Genomic DNA, 18,063 nt, shown 5'->3' on the forward strand with positions numbered 1-18,063 from the left:
TGTGTGAGTTTACAAAAGATGCGAACCCCTGTCCTAGAGGAGGGGGGTGGCTTATATAGAGTGCGCCAGGACCCCTGCTCCCCTCCGTTACACAGGGTTCAATGTACATTAAGAGTGGAATGTTACTGGTAACGCTAGCAATTAAGTGCTATAAATGACAATTAAGCCTATAAGTAAATGCTCGTCCGTTGTTCGTGCAGAGTGGCTTTAGATCTTCTGCTCGTCGAGTGGCTTCTGGGACGGTCGAGTGACATTGATTCTTCCGAGTGGAACGTCTCTGGTCGAGTGGATGATGGTACCCTTTGAATGATTCTGGCTTTAGTGTGATGTCCTAGGGGAACGTGTCTAGGTCAGGCCTATGACCCTACCTTAGGTACATAGACTCATCAGTCGTCGGTCATCATGCTTACTTGTTGGACAATTTGATATGAGCGAAACCCTAAGGGTCTTCCAACATAAATCCACGGCCCCGTCCATCATCCTCTCCAACATCAAGAATAACGCTAGGCTTTGGTTCACCGCCAGCGCGAAGCACTTAGGAAACATCATGCTGTGAGAATAGAGATTTTGTATTTTGCTTTCGCTTTTGTTTGTAAAAGCAACTCTAAACTCCTTCTTAATTACTGGATCACGCAACTTCAAAATTAATGAAAGACACTATAGATGCCTCACTGTCGACGAGAATGTCGTCTCCCATTGAAAGGATTAATCACAGTAATGAGACATCAAAACATCAAAACTTAAGGTATTAATGGGTTGAGAAGAACACCGCCTTCTTAACCATCGAACCACTTGTTGGTTCCCCCTTGATCAACAATTTGACAAATATAAAATAAGTCATGTGCCATATAACAATATATATTTAAAATTAGTTTTAATACAATTATAATTAGTATCTGTACATACGCGAATTTCACACAAATAGGACAGACGAAGTAGATATTTTAGGGTTCTTTTTTATCCCACGTTTGGTTAACATCTCAACGAGTTATCTGTTACCACATGGCATATGTGGCAAGTTATATAAAAAAACCAACATATTGAAACAAGTAATCTGTTTAGAATCAATAATCAAGATGTGAAAGTACGTAACCAATTTGTGTGCATTATTCAATTGTTGGTTTGGACGCTTGGTCGACCGAGCTGCTTTCCAACTCACTGAGATTGAAACCCTAGTGCTAGTGGTTTTGCCACAAACCATCTCTCTTTCGGCCTTTTCCACATGGCAAAGTCCATTTGCTATTTGCCACTGGCGCTGCCACTTCTGTACTGCAACAGTGCTCGCGATCAATTCATGAGTTTCTCGCAAAGCAATGTGTACGCCAAACCCAAATCAAGCCCGTCCCGTCAACACACGCAGATCGAGCATCATATCCCAACTTTTTATCAGAAAGAAACGACAAGTTCGCATGATCTAATTACATATCTCCCATGCGCTGCTTAACTTGTCGAGCCTATCCCGAGCAGTTCGTGGAAGCAATTATCCACGCACGCAGAGATGAGAGACGGGCTTCATGGAGGCGGCCGATACGTCAAGAGCCACGCGTGCGTGTACCGCAAGAATGCAAAGCGACACGGTGTGATCGCACTCATGCAGCTCGAGTGGAGTGGCGGTCACGCTCAAAAGCGACGCCTCCAAGATCGACAGATAAAAGAATCCGTGGGATAGAGATATGTCGATCGAACGTGCAGAAATAAACACAGCGCCGTCGGCAAACGTGATCCAAAGCGTGTTCGGCCGTAATAAGCGCGCGCTCGACACATCACGCCCTACAAAAATTATACTACTACTCCGTTGTAGCTAGCACACGCAAGAACACGGGCGAAAATAACATAACATGGCCGGCCCCTGGCCTGTACTACATGCAAGTGGAAGTAGTATATGTTTTACATAGAGGAGTGCAAATAATATGTTCAAGATACTGTTAGTAGTTATAGCTCTCAGTTGCGCGTGACTTGGGCAGTGCATTATTATTATTCGGCTGAGGAAAGCGAGCCTATGATTGGGTGAAGAGAGATGGCCCGAGTAGTTATCTACTCCTGTGTATGTGTGTGTATCTACGCGATGTTACTGGTCTAAAAGTGGCTTGATACTCCTATAGATATTGGATATGGATTACACGCATGGGCCAAAGTTGTGGATGGCCGTGTGCCTTAGCGATCAGCTCAAAAGGCGCCTAAAGTATCCGGAAAGAATATCTCTTGACATGACACAAGTGCGAATGTACAAAGGAACACAACCACAAGCACGCACTGTATGTAAACTCAAATTATGAAACTGCTGAGAAATCTTGATGGAATCATGCCCAGGTTTCATCGGTAGATGATCAGTTGACAGCACCTGTGGCATGCATCAATCGTGCTAAGCCGAGAGAAGGGAACATGTTGTTAGGAACGAATCATGCATGCACGGCCTGCCTGACGGAGCAAAACTTTCTGTCCTTTCCCAAATCATACGTGGTACTGCTCCTAGTGCCGAAACAGTTGATTAGTTTTTCTCTAGGCCTTTACCTACCACCATTGCATCATGATCCCAACACACTTTGTCTGTCCTAACCAAATGATTGGACACGTCAGGCCTCTATGGCCATGCGTTCAGCTTTCCCTTCCTTTGTTTCTTCCTTCCGCTGTAGAAATTTAGAAAAGAATGCATAGGGTTTGGCGCACGTCCTGTGGAAAATATAGCAACTAAAGCTACTCCACTTATCTTAACTCAAACTAGTTATTTTTCATTTTCAAAGTGACTCCTAAGCATGATTGATCTGCTGCTACAAGAAAGGAGGGCGATCTAAAGCCACACTCGTAAAGAACAACTCCCGGCCTTTCTTTCTGGATCGGGTAACTATTGGAGGTTGCGAGCTAGCTCAGCTGCTTTCTCGGTTCAAAGCAAGAACAAAATCAATTGCCCGCCTTTCATCGATAGCTTTTGACGAAGCTGGCCTTTTTCTTTCTTGAGGAAAAGGAGTTTTCCCTCGATTTTCATTGAGAAACTACACCACCACAATGTTCCCAGCACACTACCACCACTAGCAAGGCTAAACCTGCTACCAGAAGATTGGGGAAGCTGGCTAGCTCGTGCGTGTGCGAGGCAGTGCAAGAACCAACCGGCGACACCAGAATCCTCGCCGGCCGGCCGGCGACGTGGTGGTCGAAGGAGGCGACACGATGATCTTGTCATGCGTTTGTCCTCTCGCCTTCTGCTTTTCGTCGCTCCCATTTGCCACTCATCTTGTCAAATGTCAGTGCTGTCCCGTAATGATTCTTTCTTTTGAACACCCCTGTGATAATGATTCTGATTTGCGGCAATCGCTGAAGTGGTGGCATTTCAGATGGGACACGATGTCCCGGCAAGGGTTCTTTCTTTCAGATGGTGGCTTGTGCTGCCGCCACTTGCGATGATGAGTTCGGCGGTTCATTTCGCCCCGGTGACATCTGTGATCTAACATGTGGCTCAACTTTTTGAATTTTCACATAGCTGTGCTTAACACAATGTGGAGTGCCACTGTACCTGCCATTTGTACGGCACGTTTTGATTAAATCGTCCTTGTTAAGTGCTGCAGGAGCGTTGAGAGTGTCAGGATCCTAGACAGCTGAAGAAACAGTCAAACAGATCTCATAAATAAATAAATAAATATACAACGCTAAGAGAGAAAAAGAATCTAGAGGTGGTGATAGGATAGTCGGTCGATAGATGGCAATGTGAGGTCGGTATAGTCAAGATGTACATAACAATGCATTTCTTTTGAAGAAGATTAGACCAGGTATGAGGATAGTCGGCGGGAAATAAGAAATGCAGGAAGCCACACATGATATCTCTCTGAAGATGCATGACAGCTTCCTGGAACACTCGGCATCATGCACTAGCATATTTCATATCTTGAATTCAGGTAGCCAAACGGCCAAGCCTGCTTGCATCAGCCACCCTGAAACTGCACACATCATTCAGTTTCGGTACACTAGAAGCCAAGCAAAAGTCTCGCTGGCCTCTGTGTATCGCTGGATGGTTTTTTTTTTTTTTTTTGAGTTCGTGCTCAGGAAAGAAAACAGCGTCGTACCTGCGGCGGCGGGTGTTCGAGCGCCCGGCAAAACTTCCTGTGTCCATCTCCACCTCTCCCACTTCGTCTCCGGCGATCACCGGCCGGCGGCGGTTCCGTTTTATCACCAACAAAGAAAAATGAAGGCCACGCTCAAGGTCTTGCTCGACACTGCATGTGCTGAATGCTAGCTAGCTGTACGCACCGCACACGTGGGCTGTGCAGATCTACGAGACTCTGAAGCAGTGCACGCTATAGAATAGTCACCGCCGCGCGTTCCGGCGCAGCCGGCTGATCGGGCCGCCGTCTCCGAGCCAGTACTCCCTTCATTCCACAATATAGTGTTTTCTCTATCCACGTGCTTCAACTTTAACCGTAAATTTAATTATCAAAATCGATTGCGGCGGGAGCAAAAATTATATCAGTGAATTCGTATTCGAAAGAAGTTTTAATTATATAATTTTTTCTCCCGCCGCAGTTGGTCTCGTTGGTTAAATTTACGGTCAAAGTTGGACATCGGGAAGCGCGAGCACACTATATTTTGGAATGGAGGGAGTAGTAAATTGACCAGCACCGCTAGTACGTACGTACTCCCTCCGTCCGAATTCGTTTAGATACATTCTCTTTTATTCATTTTGATGACAAATATTTTCAGACGGAGAAAGTACGACGTCGGTAGTGACGCGGTGAGTTACTTTGATTTGAACTTTGAAATGGCGACCAGGCCACACTGGAATATTATGGCACTAGTAAGTCAAGAACTATTGTGTTGTTGCTTGCTTCACGCCAGTCCGAGCCGCCCATTATCTATCCGCGATCCTTCTGGACTAACGATGGGTCGATGATGGGTACTGCCATCTCATCTCGAGACGTTTACGCAAGACAAGTGAAGAGAAGAGAAACGTGCCATCTGGTTAATGAACCGATGCGATTCTTCCACCTTTTTTGGATCGGGATCTGGATCGACAACAACGGGCGTAGTGGTGGAAACCAGGGCGTGCGGTGACGGGACAGCAGCGCGGAGGCGGACGCGTAAAACCGGCTTTGCATTTGGACTTCAGTTCAGGCGATTGAGACTGGAACTCACTGAATGTCCTCTCTTTTCTACCCGGTTGCTTTGCATGCCTTGCAAGACACTGGTAGGATTTTATTTCTCATTTTGTATTATGGGAGTAAATTGCACAAAACCATCATTTTGAACGCAAGATTTGCGAAAACCACTATAATATATTTTTTTTGTAGAAAACACCATCTCTTCCGTAATTTTTTTGCAGAAAGCACTGATCGGCGGATCGGGGTCAGTTAAGCTTGTTTATAACAGGTGGGGCCCTTTTTTTGCGTACGTGACACCATCGGCCGTCCCGACAGCCGTTAGACGGCGTTTGACGGCGCCGTATGCCTCCATCCCCCATCCGTTCGTTTCTCCCCCTCTTCTGGTGCCGCCGCTCTCTCCCTCCTCGCATCTGTCTTCTTCCCCACTCTCCTGTCGCTCTCTCCCCTCCTCTCGTCGCGTAGGCAGATGGCTACTCCGGCGAAAGCAGGTGGTGTTGGCGGCGGCGGTCCTCCCGGCAGTGGCGCAGGCGACGCCGATCCCGACCCAGGCGGCGAGCTCTGCGGGAGCTCGAACCCTAGCAAGGCGACGCGAGATGCAGAGGTGCAGTATTCGGTGGAATACGCGGCGGCTAGATCTTTCACCGCGGCGGTGAAGGCGAATCCCAATGGAAGCCACCACATCGCCTCATCCTTCGGCGGTGTATAGTGAGATCCCCTTCCCTTATCCATTATTCTGTGAACTTATCTGATCCGTTTCTAGGGCTAGGGCTAGGGCTAGTGTGTAGTGATATCCCCTTCCCCATCTCCATTGCATATTGTTGGCCCTATGATTGTTATTGCGATGATTTCTTTCTGAAATTAACTGATTCTGTTTAAATTAGCTGTTCTGTGTGTCTTATTTAGTTGAAATAAGCTATGGTTATATAGTTGGAATTATTTGATGTGTTGATCTGTATTGCAGTAGATCTTAATTAACCAAAGCTAGGGTTATTGCAGTTTTTTTGCTTTGTACTACATTGGTTACTTAAGCAACCCAAAGCTATGTATTGATGTTGCCCTGCTTTTTCATAAGTGTTATAATTGAACACTTATACAACACTATCTTTCTTTATAAATTTGCAGTCTGGATGATGAGGTTTGGGAATTGAGGATGCATTTTCATGACAGAGATAATCTTGAGAGAACTATGATGTTGTCAAACATCACTTTTTACAATCTAGTTGCACTGATAGAGACTGAAGGATATGGGGTGAGGGATTACATGTACTATGTGAAGGATCCTGGCATAGGGATAGAAGGAATGCAAGAAATAGTGGATGATGACATGCTGGAGGAAATTCTAGACCACATAGTACAGCAGAAGCAGAAGATTTTCAATGTGACAGTTGTCAGGGCCAGTTCCCCCAAACCTGCACATATAAATTGCAGTGCTAATGTTATTGAGCAGCAGATACCTCTACAGGAAATTGGAGAGCCCCAACTGTATCAGGTAGATGAAGAAGGAGTGTTGTTCAATGCACATCCTAGTTCAGTTTCAAACACAGCAGCAGTAGTACCAGTAGAAGAACCAAGACCAATACAGTTTCAAACACAGCAGAGCACAAACAATTCAGAAGAGCAATTGCAAATAGAAAAAGTTATGGAGGAGAGAAGGAGAAAGGAAATTGCAATGTTTAGGAAGAATGAGAAAGAAAAAGAGAAGGCCACTCATTTGAAAAGGAAAGTTGCAGTTATGGAAAATGAAGATGATAGTGATGATGATAATTTGTCAGAATATGGGGATATCCATGCTAGGCTTGAGGAAATGAAAAAACAGAGGGATGATCCATTACTGCATTATGAAGGGGACACAGATGTTGAGGAGATGTGGGATACAGATGAGGAGGAGGAACTGTATGAGCCATCAGGTGAAGAAGAGGATGATGATGATCAAGAGGAGGAGGAATTGGAGGAAGTGGAGGAAGTGGTGCAAGGGGAGCAACACAATGAAGAGGAGCAAGAGAGTGGTCAACATATTCAGAAGAAGAATAAGGCCAAGAGAGACAGAAAAGGGCCAACTAGCAGATCACATGGAAGTGTAGAGCAAATGTTTGAGGATGATTGGATACCATCAGATGATGAGGACAAAAAACCATTAGACCTGGGTTTGGAAGATGATGATGGTGCTGAGGCAATGGCTTATGTGTTGCCCAATGGTAGGAAGAGCAGAGCAAAGAAAAGGAAGCCAAGGTTATGGTATGCTGAGGACAGAGCTGACCCACAAGACCAATTTGTGAAGCATCTTTGCTTCATTGATGTGTACCAGTTCAGAACTGCACTCCAAACCCTGCACATATCACAGAACATGAACTATGAGTACCACAGAAACTGCAGTGACAGGGTTATAGCACAATGCATAGATGAGCAATGCCCTTTTTATATAGCAGCTTCTCAGATTGCAAATGAGAAGAAATTTACCATTAGAAAGCTGTATTTGGTGCACACATGCCCTTCTGTGTTAGAGAGCACCAAAGTCACTGCCAAGTGGGTTGCAAAACATTGTGAGGAGGCAGTGAGGAATGACCCTAACACAACAATAACAACAATAATTAACACTGCAAAGAGCAAGTATGGAGTGGATATTTTAACCCACATGGCCTACAGGGCTAGGAAGGCAGCAAAGAATGTTGTTTTAGGAGATCAAAAGGCCCAATACACCAGGATTAGGGATTATTTAGAGGCTGTCCTAGACACCAATCTAGGTTCTAGATGTATTGTGACAACAAAACATATTAGGGAGCATCCTAGCAAGAACCCTAGGTTTCATGGACTTTTCATCTGCCTGAATGGATGCAAAGAAGGGTTCCTCAATGGCTGCAGACCATTCATAGGTAATTGCCTTGTATTGTTCTTTATGCCACTTGTATGTTCTTTGAAGTACTAATCATTTGTGCTTAACTTGTAGGTTTGGATGGATGCTTCATAAAGCTCACTACTGGTCAACAAATCCTAGCTGTTACTGGAAGAGATGGGAACAACAACATTTTTCCCATTGCTTTTGGAATTGTAGACAAGGAGGACACTAATTCCTGGACCTGGTTTCTATACCAGCTGAGGGAGGCAATAGGTGGGCAATCTGGCCAGTTTGGACAGTACACAATCATTTCAGATAGGCAAAAGGTAATATATTTAGTTACTTTCATGTGGTTGTAGTTACTTTCATGTAGTTGTAGTTACTTTCATGTAGTTGTAGTCACTTAGTTGTACTTGTTTCATACAGGGTCTTTTGAAAGCCATAAATAGAGTCTTCCCCAATTGCCCACAAAGGTTTTGCCTTAGGCATATCTAGCAGAACTTTCAGATTGCTGGGTTTAGAGGGCCAGAATTAAAAAAAAATACATGGATGCAGCAAGTTACTCATATACTGAACATGGTTTTCAAGTTGCAATGGATGAGTTACAGTCAGAGTGTGAAGCAGCTTGGGTGTGGCTTAGCAAAATACCCAAACACACTTGGGCCAGACATGCCATGGATGTGAACTGCAAGACTGACTTAGTTGTTAACAATCTAAGTGAGGTTTTCAATAGGTGGGTCCTAGATGTTAGGGCTAAGCCAATAAGGATCATGATTGATGGAATTAGGACAAAGTTGATGGTCAAATTCAATGCAAATAGAGCAAAAGTTGATACTGTCAAATGGGAGATTTGTCCTACATATGCAGAGAAACTAGAAGAAGCAAAGAAGTGGTCTAGGAACTGCCAATCCTTGATTGCTGGACCACATCTTTACCAAGTGACAAGTGCAGAGAAAACATATGCTGTTAACCTGCAGAAAAAGATTTGTGGGTGTAGGAAGTGGGATATGACAACAGTGCCTTGCCATCATGTTGTCTCTGCCATTCACAAAGCTAAGCTACAGCCAGAGGACTTTGTTCATGATTTTTCAAAAAAACTAATGTACAAGGCTGCATACAGTCCCATAATCTATCCAGTACCTGGCCCTGACATGTGGCCAAAGACAGACAGTAGGGACATTGACCCTCCAGTCTTCAAAGAACACAAAGGTAGAGCACAAACTAAGAGAAGAAATGGCAGACATGAGAAGCCAGCTCCAAAGGACACTTCAAGGATGGCCTCAATCACTTGTTCCAATTGCAGCAAAGTTGGCCATAGGTACACAAACTGCCATGTTCCTTTGAAGCCTGCACTAGCCATGAGAAAGAACATACATGAGGTACAAACAATGCAAAACATGCTAACTTACTTGTGTTCTCTATGCTTGTAACAAAAATGCTGAATTACTTGTGTTCTTTTTGCAGCCAAGCAGCTCTTCTTACCCACCTGATGCTTCTACTGCTGCCTCCTCTGCTGCACCAGCAAGAAGGGCTGCATCTACTGCCACTACACCAGCACCAGCAAGGAGGACTGCTTCTACTGCCACTGCACCAGCACCAGCAAGGAGGACTGCTTCTACTGCCACTGCACCAGCACCAGAAAGGAGGACTGCTTCTACTGCCACTGCAACAACACCAGCAAGGAGGACTCCATCTACTACCACTACACCATCAACAAGAACTGCTACTGCTTCTGCAAAGGGTAAGGCTCCACAAACTAGAGCTTCAACTGCTGCAAAGGGAGCAAGGGCAGCTTTCTTGCCTCCAAGACCAAACAGTGGTTCCCAGAGAGTCAGAAAGCCAACCCAGAAGATAAAGGACTACCTGACTGCTTCTGGTGCAGCATGGGATTGATGTTGTGATCCAAACTATGCTTTATCATGTTGTGATTGAAGGAAATATGCCCTAGAGGCAATAATAAAGTTATTATTTATTTCCTTATATCATGATAAATGTTTATTATTCATGCTAGAATTGTATTAACCGGAAACATAATACATGTGTGAATACATAGACAAACAAAGTGTCACTAGTATGCCTCTACTTGACTAGCTCGTTAATCAAAGATGGTTATGTTTCCTAACCATGGACAAAGAGTTGTTATTTGATCAACGGGATCACATCATTAGGTGAATGATCTGATTGACATGACCCATTCCATTAGCTTAGCACCCGATCGTTTAGTATGTTGCTATTGCTTTCTTCATGACTTATACATGTTCCTATGGCTATGAGATTATGCAACTCCCGTTTGCCGAAGGAACACTTTGTGTGCTACCAAACGTCACAACGTAACTGGGTGATTATAAAGGTGCTCTACAGGTGTCTCCAAAGGTACATGTTGGGTTGGCGTATTTCGAGATTAGGATTTGTCACTCTGATTGTCGGAGAGGTATCTCTGGGCCCTCTCGGTAATGCACATCACATAAGTCTTGCAAGCATTGCAACTAATGAGTTAGTTGTGAGATGATGTATTACGGAATGAGTAAAGAGACTTGCCGGTAACGAGATTGAACTAGGTATTGAGATACCGACGATCGAATCTCGGGCAAGTAACATACCGATGAAAAAGGGAACAACGTATGTTGTTATGCGGTCTGACCGATAAAGATCTTCGTAGAATATGTAGGAACCAATATGAACATCCAGGTTCCGCTATTGGTTATTGACCGGAGACGTGTCTTGGTCATGTCTACATTGTTCTCGAACCGTAGGGTCCGCACGCTTAACGTTACGATGATAGTTTCAATATGAGTTTATGTATTTTGGTGTACCGAAGGTTGTTCGGAGTCCCGGATGTGATCATGGACATGATGAGGAGTCTCGAAATGGTCGAGACATAAAGATCGATATATTGGAAGCCTATATTTGGATATCGGAATCGTTCCGGGTAAAATCGGGATTTTACCGGAGTACCGAGGGGTTACCGGAACCCCCCGGGGGTTATTGGGCCTACATGGGCCCTAAGGGAGAAGAGGAAAGGAGGCAAGAGGTGTCCGCGCGCCCCTCCCCTCCCTAGTCCGAATAGGACAAGGAGAGGGGGGCGGCGCCCCCCCTTTCCTTTCCCTCTTCTTCCTCTTTCCCACTTCTCCTTCTCCAACTAGGAAAGAAGGGAGTCCTACTCCCGGTGGGAGTAGGACTCCCCCTTGGCGCGCCCTCCTTGGTCGGCCGCCCCCTCCCCTTGGCTCCTTTATATACGGGGGCAAGGGGGCACCCTAGGACACAGAAGTTGATCTTCGTGATCGTTCCTTAGCCGTGTGCGGTGCCCCCCTCCACCATATTCCACCTCGGTCATATTGTAGCGGTGCTTAGGCGAAGCCCTGCGACGATTGAATATCAAGATCGTCACCACGCCGTCGTGCTGACGGAACTCCTCCCCGAAGCTTTGCTGGATCGGAGCCCGGGGTGCGTCATCGAGCTGAACGTGTGCCAAGAACTCGGAGGTGCCGGAGTAACGGTGCTTGGATCGGTTGGACCGGGAAGACGTACGACTACTTCCTCTACGTTGCGTTAACGCTTCTGCTTCGGTCTACGAGGGTACGTAGACAACACTCTCCCCTCTCGTTGCTATGCATCACCATGATCTTGCGTGTGCGTAGGAATTTTTTTGAAATTACTACGTTCCCCAACAGTGGCATCCGAGCCTAGGTTTTATGGTTTGATGTTATATGCACGAGTAGAACACAAGTGAGTTGTGGGAGATATAAGTCATACTGCTTACCAGCATGTCATACTTTGGTTCGGCGGTATTGTTGGATGAAGCGGCCCGGACCGACATTACGCGTACGCTTACGCGAGACTGGTTCTACCACCGTGCTTTGCACACAGGTGGCTGGTGGGTGTCAGTTTCTCCAACTTTAGTTGAACCGAGTGTGGCTACGCCCGGTCCTTGCGAAGGTTAAAACAGCACCAACTTGACAAACTATCGTTGTGGTTTTGATGCATAGGTAAGATTGGTTCTTGCTTAAGCCCGTAGCAGCCACGTAAAACTTGCAACAACAAAGTAGAGGACGTCTAACTTGTTTTTGCAGGGCATGTTGTGATGTGATATGGTCAAGGCATGATGCTAAATTTTATTGTATGAGATGATCATGTTTTGTAACCAAGTTATCGGCAACTGGCAGGAGCCATATGGTTGTCGCTTTATTGTATGCAATGCAATCGCCCTGTAATGCTTTACTTTATCACTAAGCGGTAGCGATAGTCGTAGAAGCATAAGATTAGCGAGACGACAACGATGCTACGATGGAGATCAAGGTGTCGCGCCGGTGACGATGGTGATCATGACGGTGCTTCGGAGATGGAGATCACAAGCACAAGATGATGATGGCCATATCATATCACTTATATTGATTGCATGCGATGTTTATCTTTTATGCATCTTATCTTGCTTTGAGTGACGGTAGCATTATAAGATGATCTCTCACTAAATTTCAAGATAAAAAGTGTTCTCCTTGAGTATGCACCGTTGCCAAAGTTCGTCGTGCCCAGACACCACGTGATGATCGGGTGTGATAAGCTCTACGTCCATCTACAACGGGTGCAAGCCAGTTTTGCACACGCAGAATACTCAGGTTAAACTTGACGAGCCTAGCATATGCAGATATGGCCTCGGAACACTGAGACCGAAAGGTCGAGCGTGAATCATATAGTAGATATGATCAACATAGCGATGTTCACCATTGAAAACTACTCCATTTCACGTGATGATCGGTTATGGTTTAGTTGATTTGGATCATGTGATCACTTAGATGATTAGAGGGATGTCTATCTAAGTGGGAGTTCTTAAGTAATTGAACCTAAATTTATCATGAACTTAGTACCTGATAGTATCTTGCTTGTTTATGTTTGATTGTAGATAGATGGCCCGTGCTGTTGTTCCGTTGAATTTTAGTGCGTTCCTTGAGAAAGCAAAGTTGAAAGATGATGGTAGCAATTACACGGACTGGGTCCGTAACTTGAGGATTATCCTCATTGCTGCATAGAAGAATTACGTCCTAGAAGCACCGCTGGGTGCCAGGCCTGCTGCTGGAGCAACACCAGATGTTATGAACTTCTGGCAGAGCAAAGCTGATGACTACTCGATAGTTCAGTGTGCCATGCTTTACGGCTTAGAATCGGGACTTCAACGACGTTTTGAACGTCATGGAGCATATGAGATGTTCCAGGAGTTGAAGTTAATATTTCAAGCAAATTCCCGGATTGAGAGATATGAAGTCTCCAATAAGTTCTATAGCTGCAAGATGGAGGAGAACAGTTCTGTCAGTGAGCATATACTCAAAATGTCTGGGTATAATAATCACTTGATTCAAATGGGAGTTAATCTTCCAGATGATTGCATCATTGACAGAATTCACCAATCACTACACCTAGCTACAAGAGCTTCGTGATGAACTATAATATGCAAGGGATGGATAAGACAATTCCCGAGCTCTTCGCAATGCTAAAGGCTGCGGAGGTAGAAATCAAGAAGGAGCATCAAGTGTTGATGGTCAACAATACCACTAGTTTCGAGAAAAAGGGCAAAGGAAAGAAGAAAGGGAACTTCAAGAAGAACAGCAAGCAAGTTGCTGCTCAGGAGAAGAAACCCAAGTCTGGACCTAAGCCTGAAACTGAGTGCTTCTACTGTAAGAAGACTGGTCACTGGAAGCGGAACTGCCCCAAGTATTTGGCGGATAAGAAGGATGGCAAGGTGAACAAAGGTATATGTGATATACATGTTATTGATGTGTACCTTACTAGAGCTCGCAGTAGCACCTGGGTATTTGATACTAGTTCTGTTGCTAATATTTGCAACTCGAAACAGGGACTACGGATTAAGCGAACACTGGCAAAGGACGAGGTGACGATGCGCGTGGGAAATGGTTCCAAAGTCGATGTGATCACGGTCGGCACGCTACCTCTATATCTACCTTCGGGATTAGTATTAGACCTAAATAATTGTTATTTGGTGCCAGCGTTGAGCATGAACATTATATCTGGATCTTGTTTGATGCGAGACTGTTATTCATTTAAATCAGAGAATAATGGTTGTTCTATTTATATGAATAATATCTTTTATGGTCATGCACCCTTGAAGAGTGGTCTATTCTTGATGAATCTCGATAGTAGTGATACACATATTCATAATGTTGAAGCCAAAAGATGCAGAGTTGATAATGATAGTGCAACTTATTTGTGGCACTGCCGTTTAGGTCATATCGGTGTAAAGCGCATGAAGAAACTCCATATTGATGGACTTTTGGAACCACTTGATCATGAATCACTTGGTACTTGCGAACCGTGCCTCATGGGCAAGATGACTAAAACGCCATTCTCCGGTACTATGGAGAGAGCAACAGATTTGTTGGAAATCATACATACAGATGTATGTGGTCTGATGAATGTTGAGGCTCGTGGCGGATATCATTATTTTCTCACCTTCACAAATGACTTAAGCAGATATGGGTATATCTACTTAATGAAACACAAGTCTGAAACGTTTGAAAAGTTCAAAGAATTTCAGAGTGAAGTTGAAAATCATCGTAACAAGAAAATAAAATTCCTACGATCTGATCTTGGAGGAGAATATTTGAGTTATGAGTTTGGTGTACATTTGAAACAATGTGGAATAGTATCGCAACTCACGCCACCCGGAACACCACAGCGTAATGGTATGTCGGAACGTCGTAATCGTACTTTACTTGATATGGTGCGATCTATGATGTCTCTTACAGATTTACCGCTATCGTTTTGGGGTTATGCTTTAGAGACGGCTGCATTCACGTTAAATAGGGCACCATCAAAATCCGTTGAGACGACGCCTTATGAACTATGGTTTGGTAAGAAACCAAAGTTGTCGTTTCTTAAAGTTTGGGGCTGTGATGCTTATGTGAAAAAGCTTCAACCTTATAAGCTCGAACCCAAATCGGAGAAATGTGTCTTCATAGGATACCCAAAGGAGACTGTTGGGTACACCTTCTATCACAGATCCGAAGGCAAGACATTCGTTGCTAAAAATGGATCCTTTCTAGAGAAGGAGTTTCTCTCGAAAGAAGTGAGTGGGAGGAAAGTAGAACTTGATGAGGTAACTGTACCTACTCCCTTATTGGAAAGTAGTACATCACAGAAACCGGTTTCTGTGACACCTAAATCAATTAGTGAGGAAGTTAATGATGATGATCATAGAACTTCAGATCAAGTTACTACTGAACCTCGTAGATCAAACAGAGTAAGATCCGCACCAGAGTGGTACGGTAATCCTGTTCTGGAAGTCATGCTATTAGATCATGATGAACCTACGAACTATGAAGAAGCGATGGTGAGCCCAGATTCTGTGAAATGGCTTGAAGCCATGAAATCTGAGATGGGATCCATGTATGAGAACAAAGTGTGGACTTTGGTTGACTTGCCCGATGATCGGCAAGCAATTGAGAATAAGTGGATCTTCAAGAAGAAGACTTACGCTGACAGTAATATTACTGTCTACAAAGCTCGACTTGTTGCAAAAGGTTTTCAACAAGTTCAAGGGGTTGACTACGATGAGACCTTCTCACCCGTAGCGATGCTTAAGTCTGTCCGAATCATGTTAGCAATTGCCGCATTTTATGATTATAAAATTTGGCAAATGGATGTCAAAACTGCATTTCTGAATGGATTTCTGGAAGAAGAGTTGTATATGATGCAACCAGAAGGTTTTATCGATCCAAAAGGAGCTAACAAAGTGTGCAAGCTCTAGTGATCCATTTATGGACTGGTGCAAGCCTCTCGGAGTTGGAATAAACGCTTTGATAGTGTGATCAAAGCATTTGGTTTTATACAGACTTTTGGAGAAGCCTGTATTTACAAGAAAGTGAGTGGGAGCTCTGTAGCATTTTTGATATTATATGTGGATGACATATTATTAATTGGAAATGATATAGAATTTCTGGATAGCATAAAGGGATACTTGAATAAGAGTTTTTCAATGAAAGACCTCGGTGAAGCTGCTTACATATTAGCATTAAGATCCATAGAGATAGATCAAAACGCTTAATTGGACTTTCACAAAGCACATACCTTGACAAAGTTTTGAAGAAGTTCAAAATGGATCAAGCATAGAAAGGGTTCTTGCCTGTGTTACAAGGTGTGAAGTTGAGTAAGACTCAATGCCCGACCACTGCAGAAGATAGAGAGAAAATGAAAGATGTTCCCTATGCTTCAGCCATAGGCTCTATCATGTATGCAATGCTGTGTACCAGACCTGATGTGTGCCTTGCTATAAGTCTAGCAGGGAGGTACCAAAGTAATCCAGGAGTGGATCACTGGACAACGGTCAAGAACATCCTGAAATACCTGAAAAGGACTAAGGATATGTTTGTCGTTTATGGAGGTGACAAAGAGCTCATCGTAAATGGTTACGTTGATGCAAGCTTTGACACTGATCCGGACGATTCTAAATCGCAAACCGGATACGTGTTTACATTAAACGGTGGAGCTGTCAGTTGGTGCAGTTCTAAACAAAGCGTCGTGGCGGGATCTACGTGTGAAGCGGAATACATAGCTGCTTGGGAAGCAGCAAACGAAGGAGTCTGGATGAAGGAGTTCATATCCGATCTAGGTGTCATACCTAGTGCATCGGGTCCAATGAAAATATTTTGTGACAATACTGGTGCAATTGCCTTGGCAAAGGAATCCAGATTTCACAAGAGAACCAAGCACATCAAGAGACGCTTCAATTCCATCCGGGATCTAGTTCAGGTGGGAGACATAGAGATTTGCAAGATACATACGGATCTGAATGTAGCAGACCCGTTGACTAAGCCTCTTCCATGAGCAAAACATGATCAGCACCAAGGCTCCATGGGTGTTAAAATCATTACTGTGTAATCTAGATTATTAACTCTAGTGCAAGTGGGAGACTGAAGGAAATATGCCCTAGAGGCAATAATAAAGTTATTATTTATTTCCTTATATCATGATAAATGTTTATTATTCATGCTAGAATTGCATTAACCGGAAACATAATACATGTGTGAGTACATAGACAAACAAAGTGTCACTAGTATGCCTCTACTTGACTAGCTCGTTAATCAAAGATGGTTATGTTTCCTAACCATGGACAAAGAGTTGTTATTTGATCAATGGGATCACATCATTAGGTGAATGATCTGATTGACATGACCCATTCCATTAGCTTAGCACCCGATCGTTTAGTATGTTGCTATTGCTTTCTTCATGACTTATACATGTTCCTATGACTATGAGATTATGCAACTCCCGTTTGCCGGAGGAACACTTTGTGTGCTACCAAACGTCACAACGTAACTGGGTGATTATAAAGGTGCTCTACAGGTGTCTCCAAAGGTACATGTTGGGTTGGCGTATTTCGAGATTAGGATTTGTCACTCCGATTGTCGGAGAGGTATCTCTGGGCCCTCTCGGTAATGCACATCACATAAGCCTTGCAAGCATTGCAACTAATGAGTTAGTTGTGAGATGATGTATTACGGAACGAGTAAAGAGACTTGCCAGTAACGAGATTGAACTAGGTATTGAGATATCGACGATCGAATCTCGGGCAAGTAACATACCGATGACAAAGGGAACAACGTATGTTGTTATGCGGTCTGACCGATAAAGATCTTCGTAGAATATGTAGGAACCAATATGAACATCCAGGTTCCGCTATTGGTTATTGATCGGAGACGTGTCTCGGTCATGTCTACATTGTTCTCGAACCGTAGGGTCCGCACGCTTAACGTTACGATGACAGTTTCATTATGAGTTTATGTATTTTGATGTACCGAAGGTTGTTCGGAGTCCCGGATGTGATCATGGACATGACGAGGAGTCTCGAAATGGTCGAGACATAAATATCGATATATTGGAACCCTATATTTGGATATCGGAATCGTTCCGGGTAAAATCGGGATTTTACCGGAGTACCGAGGGGTTACCGGAACCCCCCCGGGGGTTATTGGGCCTACATGGGCCCTAAGGGAGAAGAGGAAAGGAGGCAAGAGGTGGCCGCGCGCCCCTCCCCTCCCTAGTCCGAATAGGACAAGGAGAGGGGGGCGGCGCCCCCTTTCCTTTCCCTCTTCTTCCTCTTTCCCACTTCTCCTTCTCCAACTAGGAAAGAAGGGA

Source organism: Triticum urartu, chromosome 2 (genome assembly GCF_003073215.2).
Source record: "Triticum urartu cultivar G1812 chromosome 2, Tu2.1, whole genome shotgun sequence".
Lineage (NCBI taxonomy): Eukaryota > Viridiplantae > Streptophyta > Magnoliopsida > Poales > Poaceae > Triticum > Triticum urartu.